This window comes from Rhagoletis pomonella, unplaced genomic scaffold, assembly GCF_013731165.1.
Source record: "Rhagoletis pomonella isolate Grant_MI unplaced genomic scaffold, Rhpom_1.0 Rhpom_scaffold_00012, whole genome shotgun sequence".
NCBI classification, from domain to species: Eukaryota; Metazoa; Arthropoda; class Insecta; order Diptera; family Tephritidae; genus Rhagoletis; species Rhagoletis pomonella.
This window is the reverse complement of record NW_023458566.1, coordinates 19850247-19865645: the sequence shown is the minus strand read 5'-3', so window position 1 is coordinate 19865645 and position 15399 is coordinate 19850247.

Sequence of the window (15399 nt, the reverse complement as noted above, 5' to 3'; positions counted from 1 at the left end):
TAATATCCAACATATCAACGACAGTGACAGCTGAATCACTAGTAGTCCTAGTAGGCAATTTAATGTTTGCAGGGAGTCCCCCCCCTAAGCTTATGCAGTGTGTTGAACGTATGTATGAGTACTTATTGATATAAGTATGTAAGTATGCCCGTAAGTACTCTTATGGCTATGCCTTTATGCTTCAATACATAGGCTTAAGTGATGACATTCGTTAGATATGAGTATGAAACGATCACTCAGTGCCACATATGTATGTAAGTAATGCAACTAAATGAGGTGAAGTGTCGTCTGCTCGAGCTGGTAAGCAGGAAGCGCGCGCTTCAAAACTCATTGCTGCAATGTGCGGTGTGCGGTGTGGGTGTGCTTGTAGGCATTTAATATTCATTGAAAAAATTTCGCTAGGCAATCTAATGAAAGAAGAAAATGGGGAAGAAATATGCTGCGCTGGAGACGACGCGAACGAAAGAAGGCACTAAAGGGTTTGTTTGCATCCGTAAGGTGAAAAAATTGAGCGTGATTGAATATAATGAGAGCACTTATTTACCATAACAAATGTAATAAGCTTTAATCGAAAATAGTGGCTTTAAATTTACTTATATAAATAAGTAAGTATTTTTGATTTGAAACCCTTTTTTCTATTAAGCCTATAAACGATTTTAGCAAAACAAAAACAATACGATTACGATTTGAAGAAAACAATGAACTCGACAGTGGACTCGTTATTAACTACCATAGATACTCATTCGACGAAATGGAGGTGAAAATTCCGGTGGATTCAAAGTACAAGTTTGTCAAAAAGCTTTTGAACAGGGGAAAAAATGTCATCATTTCCTCTTTTCCTTTTGATATTTGTAATATCTATACCAATTTTCAAATTTCTACTGTAACCAATACAGGGTGCTCAATGACCTTGAAATGCGCTACTGGATCGCTGGGAAACTAGCAAAAATATTGTTTATTTTTATAAAAAGCTACTGTTGCCATGACAACTGAAGCTTGTGATTTTTTTTTTAGATAATTTAAATCTGAAATATTCTTAAGTTGCTTAACCAAGTGTTTGATTAATGTATGTACGCAATACTTCTAGAATTAAATATGAGCATCCTCTAATTTTATACTTAAAAATGTAAATTTTGGTACCAGCACCTCCTTTGGCAAGAAAAACAATTTTAGAAGGTGCCCCAAACCCTATCTCGGAAAGAATTTTTTTGGACCACTTTAATCTAGAAGTCTGGGAAAATGGTTCCGCTCCTCTTGGTCCCAGATGTGTTCTTTGGTATACAGAAGGAGGTTGGTTAGTAAAGGAGGACAGAGCTGGTGCGGGTGTCTATGGGGGTCGTCACTAGAATTTCTATTGCCGAGGTGCCATCAAACTGGACTTGTGCTGGATTAAACCTTTAAAAAACTCTGAAAGATGCCTTTCTAGTTTTCTTTTCCGACAACCAACCGGCTACGGAGTGGAGCAGTCTAAAAAGAAGTCTGATGAGATGTTGTGATCACCGACAAAGCAGTTATAACTTATATCCCGCAGAATTTGTTGCTTTTTTCATAACTATTTCCAAAAAGCAAATAGTGGTATACATATATATACATAAGTAGCTAAGTCTCAACAAGTAATAGCTTCACGACTTGCACCCTGCTGACTGCGTTGACGTATTTTAAACCGGAGCCATCGACACTTTTTTGTAGCCTTTTAAAATCGGTTTTTCTTTTATCTAAATATCTTCCTATAACAAGAATTACATAGATAGCTTTAAGAGGTATTGTAGTAATTTTTGATTGCTAAAATAACTTATCACTGCGCCTTTAACGTGACGTACATTCTTACATACATATGTATATACATTGCATCAAATTTAATTCTGTTCCTCTTCATCTAACTCAACAAAAATTTTGCAAATTACATTTCAAGCTTGCGAGCCATTTAAACCCCTTAGCGCACTATGCTTGCCACCCCCGTTGGTTGATTAACTAAGTGCATTGCGTAGCGAAAGTTTGCAAACTCGGGCAGAGAATTCCAAGCAAGCACACACACAAACACACACACACGCGGCATATACATACATCATACCTACACATTCGTATAAAATGAAAGCAATGCTCGAATGTGGCAGCCTCAGCGCTGGGGCAAATATGTCATTATGACACGAGTGACACCAAAGTGCAGGTCATAGCACATCAGCGAGCAAAGTGGCAGCATCATGCCATGCCGCCCAGACCAAAAGCCACCCCCGCACGCCAAACTTGACGAGGGTTCATATAACACAAAGCCAGATGAAACTGCTGGCGGCGGGTAATAGCGTAGTTTGCCAACTACGTACTACGTACGTTCTATAAGTAATCAGCGAGTCAGCGTGTGGGAGGATGAGTGAGCGAGCGAATTGCTAGTCATTTCCATAAGCCACACGGCGGAAGCTCTAATAAACGTTGAATGCCCGTTGAATGACGGAGAAGGAACTGTGCTCAATACTGCTACTACAATGACATAAGATACTACAGTGTGTGTGTGTGTGTGATTTCTCCGCTGATGGATGCACAGATGAGCAGCCACTCACCATGCGCTCCCCACCGAGTTCGGAATGAATAGCTTAGTTGGCCCATAATTTCCATTTAACTCGCAATGCATCACATAAATAGGGGCATTCACATAATACAAGCAAAACAGTCGTTTGTTGGTGGGTGTGTTTGTGTGCGAGCAATGTGTGCTGATATAATCTGGCATACGGATACAAATAAACCAACAAGCACAGGTATGTGAAAGCCAGCGGTGTAAAGGAGGTGAAGAGGCGACGATGTTGGCGGCGTTTCGCCTCAAAGACGTGCGAGAAGGTCAAAGTCAAGCGTCACTACGGATGTGCATAGATACACATGTATGTACATGAATAAGCACGCTTAGGTGCATAGTTGAATTGGCTATAAAACTAGCAGTTGACATAGTCATTTTGTGCAACAACAAGAGCAATAACAAGAATTGAGGCCAAATGAAAAACAAAAAAAAAAAAAAAACGTGCTGCACACAGAAAAAGAGAAAGAAGAAAGTGTGCTGAAAGGAAGACGTGCATATATTGCAAGCTAAATGCGGAAGGCGCAACTTAAGACACTTTGCAAGCTTTTTAGTGCAAAAGTTAAATGAGGAAGTGTGACTAAGCAGCAGGTAGCAGCAGTGCTGACACAAAAAGTGAGTGCGAACAAAATGGAGGCATGAATGCGCATTAAACGGACCTGACTTCTGTCAGCTCAGCTCTCCTTCATTATGTTTGTGAGTTTTGAGTTGTTTTTTTTTTGTTGTTCTTCTTCTTCTTTGTGAATGACATAAACCGAAGTCACTAAGCAGATTAAAATGCGAAAAGTTTTTAAGCACCACTGCAGTGATTTTTGCTGTCACCGCTGCCAAATTGTGGTGGAGTAAGTAATTGCGTTGCCAGATTGTGAGCGGCTGCTGGCAGGCAGGCAGGAAGGACGCGGGGGAAAAGTTGGCAACTTTTGGGCAAATTGACCATAATCAAATCAATGGCATTTGGCAACTATGGCTAGTAAAACGAATGAGTGGCATTCACTAAAATTCATGGTTAGTTAAAGTTTATGTGAGCAAAGGACCTTTGCCAACTCTACTCAACGACGCGTCGTCTAAAACGAATTTCACAAAGACTGAATGAACTATGGGCTATGAACTGCCCGTGTCAATGGAGGCTGCTGCAGAAATATGCATAACTTAATTTCACTGCATCTCCCTTTGACAGTTGCAGCTTTTGTAAAGTGTTTAATAAAATTAAGTTAAGCGCTAAAAGTTGTCTTACACACACTCGCACACATACTTAAAATAACACACACACACATGTGAAGCACTTGTCGTTAGTCGAGCATGGCTACGGTGACCATTCGTATCGATTTTGGCGGGACAGTAGCGATTTTGAGAAGATGGTCCCGTTGAATATTTTTTAAAAGTCGGGACGTATAAGTGTCCTGATTTTTCATATTTGTACCGATTATGTCGCGATTTTCAGTGTTTTATATATTAATTTAAAAAGAGTCGCCCTGTACTCTGACCCAAAAACAATTTTTCTTACAAACGTGGCAGCAAATTCGTTATCACACAGAACATAGAATATAAACATGGCCAGCATCCTTACTTTCTATGATTTTTAGTTTTTTTGTTGTTTTTTTTCATGATATGTTCGACAAAGTTTCATCATATTTTGAGCTTTTTAACTAGATTTCTTAGAAACATTTGAGTTTTGGTAATTTTTTTTTGTGGAAGGAAGGCTCATTTTCCCCATAAAAAAAAATTGTCGTCCATATTTTGTATGGAAGAAAATGCGCAAACAAAAAAAATGCCAAAAATCAACAGTAAGTCCAAGTTACTTCAAACTTGCCTTTGAATTGCTTGGACATACTCAAACTGTTTCTAACAAAACTGTTTAAAATGTTAAAAAATTTTATCAGCATTTGTCAAATCTCAAAGTTTTGAAATTTTGATTTACATACGGGCATGTTCTGAAATTCGAAACTTTGAAATCGACTCGATTTGCCAAATAGTTTTTTATTATATCTGATGAAAACACTGAATATTCTAATTGAAAACCGTAAAAGAAGCGATATGAAATAAATGATTTTAATGCGAGACTGGTAAATTTTTAAAAACCATCGAAAAAATTATCGAAATCGAGTCGATTTAAAATTTTCACAAAAAATAATTAAAATTTTTATAAACAAAGAAAAGTAGCCAAAACTTGCCTAAATGTCTCTTCCCTATTGACATTCTCGCCACCGTATATATGTATTTTGTGTATAAATTTTTGCGATCATTTTTCAAGCTTTTTCTCTTTGTTTTGTTTTAAATAAAACTGTTTTAAAAGATGTTATGTCTTTTTAATCTAAAAACTGCAACTGCATTACAAATGTCCCGATTTTCGTCCACAGAAATCTGGTCACCGTAAGTGTATGGCAGTTGTAGTTGGCGCGTCTGATTCATGCAATGAAATAACGATAACTCATACGACATGCTGGCCGAACTCCAGCGCAAAGTTTTCGCACGAGTCATATCCCAGTGGGAAAATTAGTAATGCATTCCATGCGTGATGAATAATCGAATGTAGATATTTCTTATGAGTCTTAGATCCAATTACTGTTTAATATGTAATCAGCATTCTAATGTATTCAAAAAGTTACAAAAATTTCATATTAAAACACATTAATTTTTCGATACTAGGTAATGCAAAATTGAATGCCGCACTTTTCTTAGGACATCGCCCTGGGGGAGAAAAACTGCATTTTCGAATGTGAAAAGGGTTGTTTTACAGAATACTTTTTCGATTACTATACATTACAATTTCCCACTGGAATACGGTTGCCATTTTATGGCCTTTTCGTGTCGATGCGCATGCATGTGTTGGTGCATTTATGGAATATATGTATGTATGTATGTATGTATGTACATATAAAAGCACATATAAGTAAGTATATATTTATTTATTTATTTATTTATTTATTTATTTATTTAGTCTACAGAAAAATGTTTTCTTACAGACAGTTGAGATAAAAAGATTTAGAATATTTAAGTATGTGTGATACATTACAGAGTGAAATAATTATAAATATTAACTTGTAAAGATAACAATGATATTCAATAGCAATTTGGGTAGCTGGCGAGGCCTTGTCTCCAGTCTACTTTTGTGTGCGGCGGGCGGAAAGACCTAGTTTCCGCTCCGCCCTGTTTACAGGCCGTTGATCATGGTCGGAAAGGCCGAGCTTCCGATCCATGTTCCCGTAGTCGTTACTTTGTAAGTGAGGCAGGCGGAAAGTCCTAGTTTCCGCTCCACGCTATAGACGAACTGTTGGGCGAGGTCGGAAAGGCCGAGTTTCCGATCCCTGCTCCTATTGTCCTACGCGGTCGCGGAAATATACGAAGCCGTTACAATTGTACTAAGCAGTCATAGATATTGTGTAATTTTTCGTTCACGGTTGCAGATATTAGTTTATTTAGTTAACTTGTTGAGCAATGTTTTCTTTATTACAAAAAGCGATTCAGATATGTCGATGCAATCATAATGCTTGTTAAAATCTTGGCATAAGCACCGAAAAGCATCATGCATTTCAAAGTTTGATTTACAAATACTCAACACAATAGGTTTAAAATGTCTCGTGGGTCTTGTAGGAATACAAAAATTTATCTCACTCAGTAAAAAGGGACTACTGACCATCCCGTTCATTAATTTAATTAAAAAAAGAACACCAAGCATCTCTCTACGACTCTGAAGCGTCGGCAAATCTATAAGCTTCAGGCGATCCTTGTAGGGTGGGAGATTTTTAGACGAGTCCCAACATAAATTTTTGAGGGCAAATAACAGGAACTGTTTCTGCACTGATTCGAGCCTGTCACTATGAATTTGATAGCTAGGATTCCATACTATAGATGCATACTCCAAAATCGGTCTAACTAGAGAGGTAAAGAGAACTTTAGTGACATAAGGATCGTTGAACTCCTTGGCCCAGCGCTTAAGAAAAGCCAACAATCCTCTAGCCCTAATCACGCAGGAGTTTATGTGAGACTTGAATTCTAGTTTCGGATCCATAGTTACACCTAGGTCAATGAAATTGGTCACTTGCTCAACATTGTGGTCAGATATCATATACGAATTTGGATAGAACGATTTTCTAGAGAAGGTCATGAATTTACACTTTTTCAAATTTAGTGACATGGAATTTGCTTCACACCATTCGAAAATGCAGGTTAGGTCAGCTTGCAAATGCTCCCTATCTTCTGCAGTACTAATGTACTTAAAGAGCTTAACATCATCAGCGTACATTAAGCATTTCGAGTAATTCAACACCTTAGGAAGGTCATTTATAAATAAAATAAACAAGACGGGACCAATATGGCTGCCCTGAGGTACGCCGGATGTGACATGTATTGGCCGGGAGGTACAATTTTTAAAAATTACTCTTTGTTTCCTATCCACTAAGTAAGAAGAAAGCCAGCTGAGAAGAATAGGAGGGAAGCCAATTCGATCAAGTTTATATATAAGGGTTGAATGAGATACCTTGTCAAATGCCTTGCTGAAATCAGTGTAAATCACGTCCGTTCGAAGATTGTTTTTAAACCCATTAGACACATAAGTAGTGAATTCAAGAAGATTGGATACAGTTGATTTACCTTTGCAAAAAAACCGTGTTGCGATAGATCAATAGCAGAAGTAATAGAGTGAGATAGTTCTTCCGTAACGATTGCCTCAAAAACTTTAGCAATAGCACAAAGCTTCGCAATTCCTCTATAGTTTACGATGTTAGTCCTACTTCCATTTTTATAAAGTGGCAAGATAAACGAATCCTTCCAGGAAGATGGGAAGACACCCTGTTTTAGGGAAGCATTAAAAATATTTGCCAGAGGCTTATACAAATACTCTGCACAACTTTTAAGAACACTTGTGGGTATACCGTCTGGGCCAGCTGTATATGAAATTTTCAAACAATTCAAATGAATGAGGACGTCCGCAGCAGATATCGATGGAATTCGGATACAATCAAATGATGGCAGATCGAATGGGTAGCTAGATAGATTCGAATTCAGTTGGGAAGATGTAGAACTGGCAGAGTAGTTTGACTCGAAGAAACCAGCAAACATATCGGCAATAATATTTTCGTCACTGGAAACTAAGTCATTTAACTTCAATGTTGAGGGATAACCGTTAGTCTTACGCTTAGTGTTCACAAATGCGTAAAACGATTTGGGATTAGAAACTATATTGAGTCGAACCCTGTTAATATAATTATTGTAACACTTTTTGTTCAATACATTGTATTTATGCCTAAGAATGGAGTACGCGGAGTAGTGAGAAGACAAGCCAGATTTTTTAAAAAGCTTAAATGCTTTGGATTTTTGATTTTTTAAGCGTTTCAATTCGCCAGTAAACCACTGAGCGTTAGACGTTACGTTAGCTTCCTTAACAAGAGGAATGATTTTACTGAAAATGTGGCGTAAGGAATTGCTAAAATGTAAGGCACTATCTTCAGCATTCCCATCATACTGGGGCCAAGTTATCTTCGATATCTCTAACCTAAGTTTATTATAATCTGCTGTTTTAAATGAGTAACGCTCCGCTCTTGATTTTTTACTGATAAAGCAACATGAGTTGCGTGAATTTATCAAGGACAATTCTAGTGGTGGGTGGTGAGAATCAACAGGGGTAATCAAAGCATAGCTAGGGGCTATTGTGACGTTGGAAACATCGTCCACAAAAACTAAATCCAGACATTTACCTAAGTTATTACTAACAGAGTTGATCTGGTAAAGACTAAGATCTGACAGATCGTTCAAAAATTGATTGAAGAGATCACGAGAGGAATTTGGTACTAGAATACCATCTATTAGATCCCAAGAAACACCCGCAAGATTGAAGTCACCCAGGACAATAACAGTATCGGAGGGCTTCACCATGGCATGTAGAGAGAGCAGTAAGGAGGAGTGTTTTAAATAAACAGAAAGGCTCGAGTTAGGTGGTATATAAGCAGCAACAAGATAAACGCTAATAGAATGATATCTTATTCGAACGCAGAGGAATTCAACTTCATCGGTGTCAGTGAACTCAATTTCTTCAGAAGAAAGGTCAGTCTGGACAGCGATTAAGACGCCTCCACCTTTTTTATTTAAACGGTCGTTTCGAAACACTTCATACTTAGGACACAAAATTTCCGAGTTGAACACATTCGGCTTGAGCCAGGTTTCAGTAAACACCAGTACTTTGAAGTCAAAATCATAGGACTGCAAGTGTAACCTTGATAGCTTTGTGTTCAAACCTCTCACATTTTGGTAGTAAATGCTAATGGTGAGGTTACTTATTAGTTTTTTGATGCCGAGGTGGAAAGCGGAAGTTGAGCCAAATTTTGCCCTTGCGGTCTAGATCTAAATTCAAATTCGCGAATGAAGGCACCGCTTGGCCAAAAAGATGGGCTCATTACTCTATCAAAGCAGTCTTCGGATATGTCTATTTTAAAAGAAGAAATGCTTCTTTCATACGAGAATCTGAACTTGCGTACATGCAACTCATTTGCTATTAGCCTGGAAGTTAAATACCCCTTCACATCATCGACAGTGGTATCTTTTGAAAACCTAGATATAAAGACCGATTTTTTGGAAGGGACAACGATTAAATCCCTCGGGACGGGGTTAACGCAATCGGAAACGGTTTCAGATGTGGTAGGGGGTTGCGGAACAGGGGGTTGCGGAACAGCTGTCAACTTTTTGGAAGGAGCAACGATGGCTTCGGATGTGGTAGGGGGTTGAGATGTAGTTGTGGAGTTTTTGGAAGGAGCAACGACTACTTGCATTGGAACGGTGTTGACGCAATCGGAGATGGCTTCAGATGTGGTGGAGGGTTGAGATGAAGCTGTTGAACAGGAATTTAGTGAGGCTCCAGTAAGTATAGTTTGCGTTGCCCGCATTTACATACATACATACATACATATGTGTGTATGTAGTTTTGAAAATATGTGAAGAAGGATGTGTGACTTTTAAAAGCCAAAAAGGAAGTTTAAGCCAGCAGCTGCTGCCAATGATTTAACTGAGTGGGCTCTGAAAAAAGTTATTACCACTGAATGGTTGCAGCGATATGGGCGTTTAGTGTGATTTTAAAACTCTTTGCTTGAATTAATTGTAGTTAAATAAAAAAATAATTTAACTGGAAAAAAATGAAATACTAAGAATTAGAGGAAAAATTTTAACTATTTATTTCTAAAAACTTCATCCACAGTTGAGCAAGTTATCCCAAAATTGATATATTTTTGGTCACTAAACTACGAAATTTGGATACAAAATTTTACTGGAAATTGTGCCACACACCCAATCCATTAACTCCGTATTAAGTACCATTGCTCTACTTCATAGCCTTTTGCATTTCTACCAATTTTATATAACGTGCATTTTCATATAACCTTGAAGACAATTCTTTTAAGTTCACCCCAAATTAACTTATCTCACCTCAACCTAAGTCAACTCATATCAGCTTAGCTCGACTCAACCTTACTCATTTTAACTTATCTTAACTCACTTCACTTCAATTCACTCGATTTTAACTGAACTCAACTCAATTCAGCTCAGCTCCTCCTAATTTTTGTGGTTGCATTCCAACCTCGAGGAGAAATAACATTAGTTGGAGTGAGTTGAGTGGAGGGGAGTTGAACTTAGCACTTAGCATAACATAACATAATATTCACAACACAGTATAACATAGCACAACATAACATAGCATAACATAATATAACATAGCATAAAATAACATTCATTGTTCAGTCAAATCTTCTCCTTTACTTAGCATAACATAACATAACACAACATAACATAACAAAATATAACAAAACAATATAACGTAGCATTATAGAACACAACATGTCTCGTTCTTCTGTTTTATATATTTCTTTGTCTCAATTTTTATCTCTAATACTTCTCTTTCTCTATCTTTGTCTCTATCGTTTTCCTTTACCTTTATCGTGATCTTTATCTTTATCTACATATTTACCAGCAATTTCGTCATCATATTACATATGTATTTAAATTTACTTTCCTTTTCGCCTTTTTCCTTTGGTTTCTTTACTTTTATTTTATTATTTGCTTTTATCCCTTTCTCCTTCTACACACTCAACCTTACCTTCTTCCTTATATGAATCTTAGGGCCGGTCTCCCCATCACTAACTCCTCGGCTAAACATCGTTATCGAGGTTCTTAAGCTCACTCCTTAGCATGTATGGAGATAACGTTCTCGATGTGTTCCCGAAGCCTAAAAAGGCGCACTCGGTACTCATCTCAAACTAATTGGTGTTTCTAATCTTCAATGACAGGTAATTCTTAACCACAGCCTAATTTGGAAAAAAAAGTTGCTCATATCGACCCGAGAAAATTTTTGTAAGGAGCTCATCAAAGTGTAAGCTATGTATGTATCTTCACTTTAGGCTGCTTTGCAACTGTTTCTTGGTCTGTTTGGAAAAAAAATTTAATTCCAAATAGAAATACGAATGGCGTGAATACTCAAAATGACTTTGCCTGTATTCAAACACAAAAGACGCTTCATTTCTACTCTTGTTGCATTTAAGTGCTCAAATACTGAAGTACTTGAAGTAAATATTTTGCCGGCACAAGCTTATTTTAGTCGTTCTGTTATTTTAGCTTGGCTTATTAAAAATCTCGAACAGCGTCTAGTCATCCGCATTTCATGGCTCATCAAGATTACGGCGCTTGTCAGCCCGCAGAGAGGCCGCAGGAAACCCGAAATGAGATTTAAGTTTATGTCGCGCCTAGCCAATCGTAAATAAATATGTATATGGAGACAAAAGCCAATGATTCTAGTTTAAAATGTCTGCTATGAGAGCACAGCAGCTGTGGCTTAGCATTGAGACAGTTGAGGACTCGTAAAACACCAGCAGCAACAACAATAAGAGTAACTAACCATGAATTAACAGGCTTCTATTAAAGAGCAGTAAATCTGCGAACACAAATAAAAATGCGAGTCATAAAGCAAAGCAATGAATGAATTACTTACTGTACGCATAAAAGGCCACATGTTAGGTAAATAGCACGCACACAAGTTTATGTGTTACAAGTACAAGTACAATACATGTATGTATGTTTTTAGAACACAGTTACTATTTACTAAATATAAGCTACAGATGTGTCATATGTATGTATTTATGTATGTATTCATGGAGCATTCCCATACGGCCGCTCTAAAAGTTAGAATTCAAATGTTTGTGGCTTTCATGGATATACAAATATGTGTGTGTGTGAGCATTTTAGTCACATAAATTGTTTCGACAAATTCTTCCTAATTTATTTAGATACAATTTAATTAACCAAACACATAGATTTAATGCTGCAATAAACAAAAACAGCTCATTGATCAGATACATAAAAAAGGATTCATAAATTTATATACTTCAGCAAAAATTTATAAATTTAGTAAAATATTTTGCATTTTAAGCAGGCATTTATTAGCTTGTGTGCAACCACAACCTGAAGGTGCCGCCAACCGCACGCACTCTTCTTCATTACCCTGTTGGTCGGCTGTTGCATGTTGCAAATGAGTATCTGTGACTTTGCATTGTTATTGTTGCTATTGCAACAACTTGATTAATATTATTTAATTGTGTTGACTTATTTTAAGCTTACACTAAAGTGTACAAATAAATAATTTGTGTAATGCTTTGTGCATATTTGTTGTTTAAATATACATACATATGTATGTGCCTACCTATTAAATAACTGCAATAGATGCACGAATTATTATGTAATCAAAAAAAAAACGAGGCGTTGACAGATATTTTTAGTAATTAATTTAATTTGAATGTCATGAATCCAATTACGTAGAAGTGTTTGTTAAAAATAGGCAATATTTCGTTAATTTTGCAATAAGAACAGTGAAACCAATTCTACTAACGCCTCCCTTTTTATGGTCAATTAATAATTTTTTGCCATATAACAAACAAAAACCTTAGACACCACTTTATGAGGGTGGTGCTCTATCTGCCCACTATAACTGAGTTAATCTGATGGATTTACCTGAAAATTATTTGATTCGAAAATTTTCAGCTGCAGAAACGAAAAAAAAAATTTGACATACATCCTTTTAAAGATTATTTTTAATATGAAACATTTTACTATCCTGCCATTTGTTGTGAATTTGTATGGCTCCCTGTAGAGACTTCACCAAAAAATAGGTACCAAATAGTCAATAGAAATTTTAACAAAACTCAACAAAACAGTATTTGTAAAAATAAACTACCCACACAAAGGTGAATTCGAAACCAGCCTTAAATTTCAAAATCTGTAGCGTGTTAGCGCTTTTGTGACACTTAAATGTTTTTTGCCTTGTTTTCGATTTGTTTTTATTATTTCGCTCTTTTGTTTTTGGTTTTTTTTTTTTTTTTTTGTTTTAACATGTTCGCATGCCTTTTTTGCATTCGTTTATTGTTGTTGTTGTTGCAGCACGTAATTGTCACTTTGCGGTATTGTGGCACGTACCATTGCCTATAATGGCGCTAATGTCACACATAGTTGCATACATAATTTAAAACATACTACATATAAACATACGCACATACATATGTATGTATGTATGTATATGTACATATAAGTGTAGTTGCCCATTTGGACATGTAATTTATTTGCCAACAAGTTTTGTTTGGAATGCCTGGCATTCGGAGTTAATTTGTTGCAAACTATTGGCCCACTGACAGTACTTAGGTATTTTAAAGCAGACAAACGCCTGATTAACGAGTTGAAGGCGTTTTAAATACTTAAATGTGTTAGAAAAAAAAAATGAATGTATTACGCGTTGTATGTGCTTTTTGATATAAAAAATGCTTGGATGGTGAGCTGGTCGCATCATGGTCGTACATATGTAGCTACTATCCCTCGGACGGTTGTAGCTTAGCGCAGTTTGCGAAACTTTTCCTAACACTTTTCACAGAAGTCATTTTGAGTTCGAATCTGATCCTTTTTGTTATGCTACAAAGGAGTTTACTTTTTAAAGCTCTTAACACTCAGTTTTTACTTATTTCAAAACACATTTATATTTACGAGAATGTATTTTACTTTTCAGCAATCATCAGCAATTTATCCTTTTCAAAGCTTACCTGAAAAATAAAGAAAACAAAAATTAAATCCCTTTGAAATAAACTTTTCATTAGCAAATTTTAATAAATAATATTTATACATAGATAGCACATTACTTATGGAAGTAACTTATGGAGTAATGAGTAATGCCAAATCACACATATGTGTGCGCATTAGGGTGGTTCAAAAATCCACTTTTTGGAATTTTCTTGCTATCACTCCCCAGAATTATAGAAAATGAAGAATAAGGGAACCCTTTTTGTTTTTAATTTTGAGATCCCTTTATATTTAACCGTTCCGTTTGCGCTTTAAAATTTTAAAAATCCTTAAAATCGTTAAAAATATTTTTTCTGGTTTCTTTTCGAGCCTGAGGTCAAGTTTTTATTTTTGTTTTACAAGTGTCCGATATTTCGGCTCTCAACGAAAGCCATCTTCAGGGACTCTAAATACAAAAACACTTAGAATACAACAAATTTCAACAAAAAGGCAAATCGACTTACATTAAAAGAAAAAAGAAAAACTTAAAAGCAAAACTAACATAAAGCACAAAAGGCCAAAGAAAATATAAATTATTTTTGCGTAGCTGATTTCATCCTCGGACACTTGTAAAACAAAAATAAAAACTTGACCTCAGGCTCGAAAAGAAACCAGAAAAAACATCTATAACTAAAGGTCGATTAAATAAATTCTTGCATTCTTGCATCGTTAAAAATAAATAGTTTTTCAACGAAATAAAATATTTCCCTGCCGAAATCTTCAACAATAGTATTATGATGCAAATTTAACTGTAACAATTTCGTTGGAGATGTGGTTACGCACAAACAAAACAACTAATTTTTGTAAATAAGAGATGAGATTGTCGGTTATAAAGAAGTAGTTAGTAAAATGTTAATGGATAATATGTATGAAACATAATTTTATTTTTTTTTTCTTAAGGGTAGATAATATTTTTATTATAAAAAAAATATTTATTTTTAACGATTTCATAGCGATTCTCCGCAAAATTGTATTTTCGCCACACCAAATAAATTGGAAACTTAAAAGCCCCGGTGGCAAAGTTAAATGTTAAAAAATATGGTTCTCCTCATTTTCGACATTCTTCAGCTCTGGGGGTGGCTGGAACATATTTTGTTTTTTTACTACCCTAATGCACATGAAGGTGTATGTAGCGTTGAATGTATAAAAATAAATGCTAAAGCAAACTTTTTTTTATTTATCTACCATTTATTTTACGGCAAACTTTGTCGTTGTGCTGAAATATTTGTATGTAGGTATGTATATGTACATATGTGTGACTAGAGCCAAAGGCACAGTCTGTCTATCGCCATACAGATTTACCACATACAGGCAATTGCAGACACAATGCCGGCTACAGGCTGAAACAGAAGTTGCCAGCAGATAAATAAAAGCATAAATAAATTGTCTAATTGAATTAAAATCGCTTTGCCAGGCAATTTAAACTTTGCGAAAATTTGTGACTACAAATCTACAAATACATATGTATGTACCTACATATGCATTTACTCGCTTTTTGACGGCTACCTTCCCGGATGGCAGCGATGGAGAAACTTTTTATTCGTTCACCCACGCAACCGCCAGCTATCGTCCTTAACACTTTATTGGTCTTTTATAGTCTCTTATTCCGTAGTATGAAATACATACGTATGTATGTATTTATTTCCACTGTTAAATTTTTTACATATGCGAATAAAACAAAAACAAATAACAATAACAATATTCGTAGCAATAAAGATTCGAGTGTGATCTCAATAATATGTTTTAGTGATAATGTGGTATAA